The following is an 8,249-nucleotide window of genomic DNA, read 5'->3' as shown; positions in this document are numbered from 1 at the left end:
TATATATATATATATATATATATATATATATATATATATATATATATAAATGCCAGTTAGTATTTCCCATGTGGTAAAATGTCATTCTTTCAGGAAATAGAACACCCTGAAGAGTCAAGTTTTCAAAGAGCTGAGGATTTGATGATTAAAGTATCAAAGGTTTAATTTTAATATTGTGACTGGGAATATTTTAAGAGCAAGTATCTATTTCTGTCTTCCTAAAAGCAGAATATAACATCTCTTGATCAATAGGGGTCATCAATTGCCTTATTGTCTGGAGTATAGCAATACTGAAACAGGATTGCATGAAAATCACCAGGGAAGCAGTTCAAAATTTCGGATTCCAACCCTACACTCGACAAATCTTAGCAATTTCCCCGCCATGAGTCTAATATGATTGATGATAAATGAAAAGGGTGGTAACACTTTTTGAGTGATTACATCTTCTCTTTTTCAGTGTTCCATCTTCTTTCATCCTCTCTTTAAAAGTGTTAAATGTCACTTTATCGCACTGTTACTGGGCCATTCCTTTTGTAGACATTCCTCTTCCCTTTGTAATTTTCTGCTTTCACAATCCACAAATCAGTTTAGAAACCAGATCCCCAAATCTTCTCATGTAAGTGTAGACAGGTCTTGTGTGGACACATCTGAGTGTAAAGGCTTCCATTGCTTCTATAAAATTCTTGGTTCTTAGGTCTGTTCCAGATAGATGCGTCAGATAAGATATCACACCAAGTCATTTTTGTCTGCTTTCTATATTCTAAGCAATGTACATACTACATTTCAATCCACTCTTTCAGAATCCCTTGACAACTCACCCAGCAGTCTGCTGGGCGGTCTGAGCACTGCATCAGAGTGCAAACATCCTTCCCCTACCCCCAGCTCGGTGCCCATACTGTGACCTCTCAAACATTTAACACGCCAGTGTGCCATCTGACCAACTTCGAACATAGCAAAGGAAACAGGTAAGGGTCAACCATTTGGCCAATAGATTACCTTGAAAAGAGCACTGTCCCAGCTTCTGAAACAAACTGCTTTTATCCCTGTGTTTTCCAGTATTCTCTAGTCCCCAAACTCATGGCACTCTTAATCCCATCCTGGGACACACACTGTGTCTTTTTCTTTATGACTCCAGTGCAATGTGCCAGGCTGGCACACAGGCAGCACTTAATAAATGTTTCCTGAAGAAATGACATCCCCCCAGGGCCCAACGATTTACATTTGCCAGAGTTGAGCTTAATTTTTAATTCTTCCCTCTCCTCTGCTTGTGCTCTGAAGGCCCCAGAGAGTGGGTACAGTTTTAATAAAGACCTATAAAATAACTGATGTCACCAAGTGCAGCTACAGGGGAAATGACCCACAACACCAAACAGGGAGTTCCATTAGCTCACAGCCGTTCCACGACTGCAAGCTCAGGGTCCTTCAGCAGAAACTTAATCCAAAATCATTTAGGTAAAAGTCTAATTCCCTAACAGTCTCGATCGCTTAAAAAAAAAAATGTCGTGCTAATCATTCCAAATGGGCCATGCGTGTCGTTTCTGCAAGACTGTATTTTCATCTTACCTAATGAGCACTGCTGAGCTGATGTGTCGTGCAGAATTCCAGGAGCTGCTTTTGCACAGATAGTGCATCTTCCACTTGCCCTCCTCCTCAAATTACACATGAGCTTAATCAGCTCCAAAGCACAGCAATAAACTCTTTAGAACATAAGTCTCAGTCTTTGGGGGCTGATGTGAAAGGAGGACGGAAGCATCTATTGTTTACTATTCTTAGGCTAGATAAAGGAAAGATTTTTTTTTCATAGAAATCAAAGCTGTCATTTATAAGCTAAGAGGATTTAAGAAAGCCTTTGGAGGGGCAGCATTTACTTAACATGGTATAAATATTAAATACCCGATTCTATTAAGCATCAATTTGTACACTCTTTAGAAATCGAGGTCACATTCACCATAAACTCATCCCCAAACCAGGAAAATCTGGTTCCCTTCTCTTGCCATCTCTTTCCTCTTCCATATTGTAAGAGCCCTTAGAAGCCTTTTATCCCAGAAAATCTGCTCCTGCCCCATTATCTTACTTTTCAGAATCTTCCTCTAATCCCCCAAAGAGGCAGCCTCCTTAATGAGGATGAGACCAGAGCCTAAGTGTGATCACTTGAAAGCTCACGATAAACCACCAGGGGAAGGCAGGTCAGCTGTGCAGAGGGTAGAACTGAAGCTCCCATGAATGCCCACAGAGGGAGGATTAGCCAAATAGGAAAGCAGCCTCCTCTTCATGGTCCAGCTACAAAGGACAATCGGTTGTTATACGCAAGGCCTTTTGCCTTAGAGGTGACTGTCAATATTTATTTACCTTGTTCTATAAAGGGTTTCAAGTAGCTACAGATTTACATAGAAATTACAGTAGAAATATGGGTTGTCGGAAAAGTCATGACATATTTTGTCTGTTTTTCAAAGCTCATTTATTTATATAAAGAACAAAGATCAATCAATGATACATTGCCCATTTTGTTTGATAACTTTTTGCCATCTTTCAGTGAGCTTCATAATTCCTTGTTCATAGAAGGACCTGTCTTTATTTGTGAAAAACTGAACAAGGTGCTGATTTACAGTCTCATTTGAATTGAACGTTATACCACGCAAGGAGTTTTGAAGAGAGCGAAACAAGTGGAAGTCTAACAGCGCAAGATCAGGCGAGTATGGTGAGTGTGGCAACACATCCCATCCAAGCTCCAATCATTTTTGACGGGTGATCAAACTTGTGTGTGGTCTCACATTGTCGTGATGGAACACAGCTCTTTTACAATTAACGAGCTCTGGACGTTTCTGGATGATGGATTTATTCAAAATGTCCAATTGCCAACAGTACACATTCAAATTGATTGTTTGGTTCCTTGCTAGGAGCTCGAAAAACACAACACCTTTAAAATCCCACCACACTGAGAACATAACCTTCCTCTGATGAATGTCTGCTTTCAATGTCATTTGAGGCGAATCGTCACGTTGGGACCAAGACTGTTTGCACACCACACTGTTGTAAACAATCCACTTCTCATCACCACTTATCAGTCGCTTCAAAAAAGGATTGTTTTCCTCACGTTTAATGAGAATATTGCAGATGTTTATACACGCAGTCAAATGAACTTCTTTGAGTTTATGTGGAACCCAAATATTGAGCTTGCTTACATATCCCAGCTTCTTCAGGTGGTTGTGAATGCTTGAATGATAGATGTTCAATGTTTCTGCAATCTCTCGTTTCGTGTAACGTGGGTTTAACTCGATCAATTCCTTTATTTTGTCGTCATCAACCTCGGTGGACCTCCCTGACTGAGGAGCGTCGTTGAGATCAAAATCAGCAGCATGGAATTTCATGCACTGACGGTCTTATAGAGCATTGTTATGTAAACTTTATGCAACTTTTCACAAGCTTGATGTGCATTCTTCCCTTTATGGAAGTAAAACAGTAAAATATGGTAAAAATGCACAGTTTGGTCTCCCATCTTCAACTTGTTGTAAAATCTCCAAAACTCAACCAAATCGCTCAGTTATTTTTTAGAATGAAGTTAGAACTGTCAGCTGTCAAATGACATAGCAATAACAGAGATGTGAATGACTCTAGTACTTTCAAAAATGAACTAGTGCCATCTGTCGCAACATGTGTCATGACTTTTCCGACAACCCAATAGTAGATGCAGTTCTACCTTACCGCCTCATAATACACAATAATAAAGCTTAAGGATAGTAAAACTTAGAAATGTTATTTCTTACTCAAGGTAGACCAGAATGACTACAATAACCTAAGAAAAACCGTTCCTGAAAACAAATAATTATCCTTGACAAGGTAAGTGCAATTGTGAACCTTAGACAACATATCTGCTTAGGCACTCTTTTTTTTTTTTCCCCCCCTAGTTGAGGTAAAATTGGTATATATTAGCTTCAGGAGTAAAACATAATTTGATCTTTGTATACATTACAAAGTGATCACCACAATAACTCCAGTTTCCATCCATCGCCATGCAATTGATCCCCTTTACCTATATCACCCAACCCCCAGCCCCCCTCCCCTGTGATAACCACCAATCTCTGTATCTATGAGTATTTTTGTTTTGTTTTATTTTTTAAAGATTTTTATTGGGGAATCAGGGAAGGGGAATAGACAAGTTGCTGTCCTTTTGTTCTTCAGTCTAGTTGTGGAGGATGTCGCTTTACTGTCCCATGTTGGTATTATCATTGCGCTCTTCCTGGCTGAGGCAGTCACTTGCCGGCCGTTGGACAGCCGCTGCTCATGGTGGCTCACGGCAGCTCACGAAAGCACACGCCAGCTGCCAGCCAGCCCCACTGCGGCCTACATCATCACCAGTGACTCACGGAAGCCCAGCTCCAGGTTGAGCTGTTGTTCACCATCTTAGCTGTAGAGGGCGCAGTGTCACTGGCCCTCATGTGGGATCTGAACTGGGGACTGCTGCTCAGAGCTGGTGTCCCCAGCCAACTCAAGAAACGAGCCACTCGGGCTGGCCCTCTATGAGTTTTGTTATTTGCTTTGTTTGTTCATTTGTTTTATTTTTTAGATTCCACACATAAGTGAAATCATACAGTATTTGTCTTTGTCTGCCTTATTTCACTTCACAAAATGCCCTCAAGTTCCATCCATGTTGTTGTAAATGGCAAGATTTGCCACTTATCCATTCATCTATCAATGGACACTTACGTTGTTTCCATATTTTGGCTATTGTAAATAACGTCCATATTCCCCATAGCAATTTACAGATTCACTGTGATCCCTATCAAAATTCCAGTGGCATTCTTCACAGAACTAGAATAATTCTACACTTGTATGGAACCACAAAAGACCCCGAACAGCCAACATAATCTCGAGAAAGAAAAACAAAGTTGAAAATATCACATTCCCTGATTTCTAACTATACTACAGAGTTGTAGTAATCGCACAGTATAGTATTGACATAAAAACAGACACATAGACCAATGGAACAAAAGAGGGAGCCCAGAAATAAACCCACACATATATGGTCAATTAATTATGACAAAGGAGCCAAGAATATAAAACAGCGAATGGACAGTCTCTTCAATAAATAGTGTTGGGAAAACTGAACAGCTACAAGCAAAAGAATGAAACTAGACCTATCTTATACTATACACAAAAAATAACTCAAAATAGAGTAAAGACTTAAATGGAAAACCTGAAACCATAAAATTCCTAGAAGAAAACATAAGCAATAAGCTACTTGCCACAGGTTTTGGCATTGATTTTTTGATCTGACTCTAAAAGCAAAAGGTTCTGACTCTAAAAACAAACGCAAAAATAAACAGGTGGGACTACATCAAACTAAAAGCTTCTGCATGGCAAAGGAAACCATCAAAAAAATGAAAAGGCAACCTATGAAATGGGAGAATATATTTGCAAATCACATATCTGATAAGGGGTTAATATCCAAAATATATAAAGAAATCAACTCAATGGCAAAGAAGAAAATTGTTTACATGGGCAAGAGACCTAAATAGACATTTTTCCAAAAAAGACAGGTGACCAACAGGTACATGAAAAGATGCTAAACATTATTAATTATCAGGGAAATGCCAATCAAAAAACCACACTGAGACATCAACTCACACCTGTTAGAATAGCTATTATCAAAAAGACAAGAAATAACAAGTGTTAACGAGGATGTAGAGGAAAGGGAACCCATGTGCACTGTTGGGGGAAATATAAACTGGTGCAGCCACTATGGAAAACAGTATGGAGGTTCCTCAAAAAAACTAAAAATAGAACTATATGACCCAGCAATTCCACTTCTGGGTACTTATCCAAAGGAAATGAAAACACTAATTTGAAAATATATACACACCCCTATGTTCATTGCAGTGTTATTTACAATTGCTTAGGCACTCTTATGTGCTTACATTTCAGCCCAAGTTCTAGAATGGAGCCCTGCCTCAGGTACTTAATTTTGCTGCTGTCAAGTCCTTTGAAATAAATCTCTTTCTTTGCCCACCTTTCCACCCTTCACTAGCCCTTACCTGAGTCCTCCTTCATGCCAAGCACTCTTCACCACTCCCTTAAACTGGTGCTTTTCAAACTATAGTTTGAGACCCAAAAGTGGGCAGTGAAATCAATTTATTTGTTCACTAATGGTTTAGACCAGATTCTAATAGAAAATATTCAGAGTACACTGCATGCAGTAAGAGTAAGTACTGTGTTGTGAAACTTCTGTATACATATTTTATTCAAAATGGATGTAATACATTATGTATGTATGTGCCTTGTTATATAGTCAGTATAACACACAAAAATGTATAAAATAAATTTCTGGCTGTGCACGGCAGTCAGAAACATCTGGAAAACACTACTGTAGCATGGCCATAACCAAACCAATTCAACCTTTTTTCCCCTGTCTCGCCCACCAGTTCTTGTCACCCGTTCCCTGTACTCCAGGCTATGACCCAGCGTGGCCTGGTCTGGAAAAAACTCATGCATCATTGAGATCAGTTCTCTGAACAGGATGGCAACTGAGTTTACAGTACATCTATTCCTTTTTATCTTAGCCTAAGAGCTCCAACAGTTCATTTTTCATTTAAAATTTCAAGCTTTTGAGATATGAACAAAATGAATTTTCTTTCTTTTAAAAAGGGGTGGTGGGAAGGGAGAATCAGACACCATGAGTCACATGCCACGTCTATAAACCCTCTCAAAAATGAAGCCAGGGCAAACCCAGCCATCGTGCCCACAACTGCAGCAGCACAGTAATGCAATGCAGAGCGTAGGAGTGAAATGGAGCACATAGACACGCTGACCTTTCTGTAATCAGCTCTACTTGGGAAATTCCATTTGCATCTAAATTAGCACCCGATTCCTCCCTGTACTGGCAGGTTTATGTGTGTCCTGAAAAATAAATCTCCCACCTGCTAACTGCTTTTTTGTGATCCAGTCACATTGGAACAAACAGATGGGTCCTACCTTCTGTCGTTCAGGCAGGTGGCAGGCAGTGGGGTCAGGTGACTGTTGCGCCCTCTCCAAGTTAGAAGCCACACTTGCTTGGCTTTTCCTTTGCCACAGAAGAGAAAACTAGCAAACTAACAGTCCATCTGGGTCATTTGTGAGTCCTCCGTCCCAGCGGTTCCAAATGGAGAGTTAGGGAACAGTGAGACCCAGGTGAACCACGCCCACCGAAAGCAGCAGTGGGGACAGGAACGAGGAGGCTGGGTCACATGAAACAGGCACGCAGGGGTCCTTACGGGAACACAGGCTAAGACCCTGCTCGCTGTTCCCTGAGAGACACAGCTCACAGACAGGCAGGAAACATGCCCACCCAAGTTCAGCCGCATGCGGCAGCTGGACGGGCTCCTCACGGCCATCTCCTTCCCTTCAAGGACACAGAGCACCAAGAACATTCAAGTACAGAGGGAAGACAGATACCCTGGTTCTCAGTCAGCAGTCCCACTGTCTCGGCCAAAAATTCTGGGCAGAACGCGTTTAATTATTCCAAGTCTGAAAAGAGTCTGCAGTTGACGATTCAGGCCCGCTCCCTCCTGGTCCCCTCAAGGCTCCCGTCTGCTCCTTGACCTCTAGGCCACACGCTTCACGGACACCTCGGTCAGAGGCAGGCTGGGGAGGTACATGGAGGTGCCCTCCAAAGTCGGCGAGTTTGGCTATTCATTCTTAAAATATTTGAGGAAGGAGGAAATTAATACAATGGCTACAATGACTTCGGCAACATGTTTTAAGGAAAAGATGTTAAATACAATGCCTGTGTGTCCTTCTTCCCCAGCATTGCTTCAATGTATCTGTAATATATTAAATATAATAACTAAATCAATGAAATATAAATTAATTAAGTAATTACATGTCATCAACATGTACTTTCTGAGGGAAAAGGGAAGGAGTGAACAAATGGCTTTTCAGGGTTCTTCCAGACCTCACCATCCACCCAGCGGGAGGCAGGGTTGGGCTCGAAGGGGGACTGCCAGGCAATGGGGACATTCTGGGTGGCGGTGCCACCTGCATCTGGGCATTGTCTGGGCAATGATGGCATTCCCTAGGCCCTGAGCCGTCCTCACTGAGCACTGCTTCCCTGAAGTCTACTCTCAATGCACTTGAACTGGCCCAAATTGGAGGTGTGTGAATAAAGACAGTGCTTCATGACTATCCCTCCCCCAGCACACCTGTTATTTAGGTTTTGGTAATTTTTTTTTTTTTTTTTTTTTGCATTTTCACTCTCCTAATTCATGGATGGTGAC

The 8,249-nt window shown here is 41.2% G+C and overlaps 1 protein-coding gene across 12 annotated transcripts in view; it reads right to left on the bottom strand.

Moving 5' to 3' along the window:
• The window catches only part of FHIP1A (FHF complex subunit HOOK interacting protein 1A), a 208,684-nt gene that overhangs the window by 35,078 nt on the left and 165,357 nt on the right, over positions 1-8,249 (bottom strand). The window lies entirely within an intron of this gene.

The sequence above is a fragment of the Hipposideros armiger genome, unplaced genomic scaffold, assembly GCF_001890085.2.
Source record: "Hipposideros armiger isolate ML-2016 unplaced genomic scaffold, ASM189008v1 scaffold_58, whole genome shotgun sequence".
NCBI classification, from domain to species: Eukaryota; Metazoa; Chordata; class Mammalia; order Chiroptera; family Hipposideridae; genus Hipposideros; species Hipposideros armiger.
This window is presented reverse-complemented; position numbering and strand designations above follow the sequence as displayed.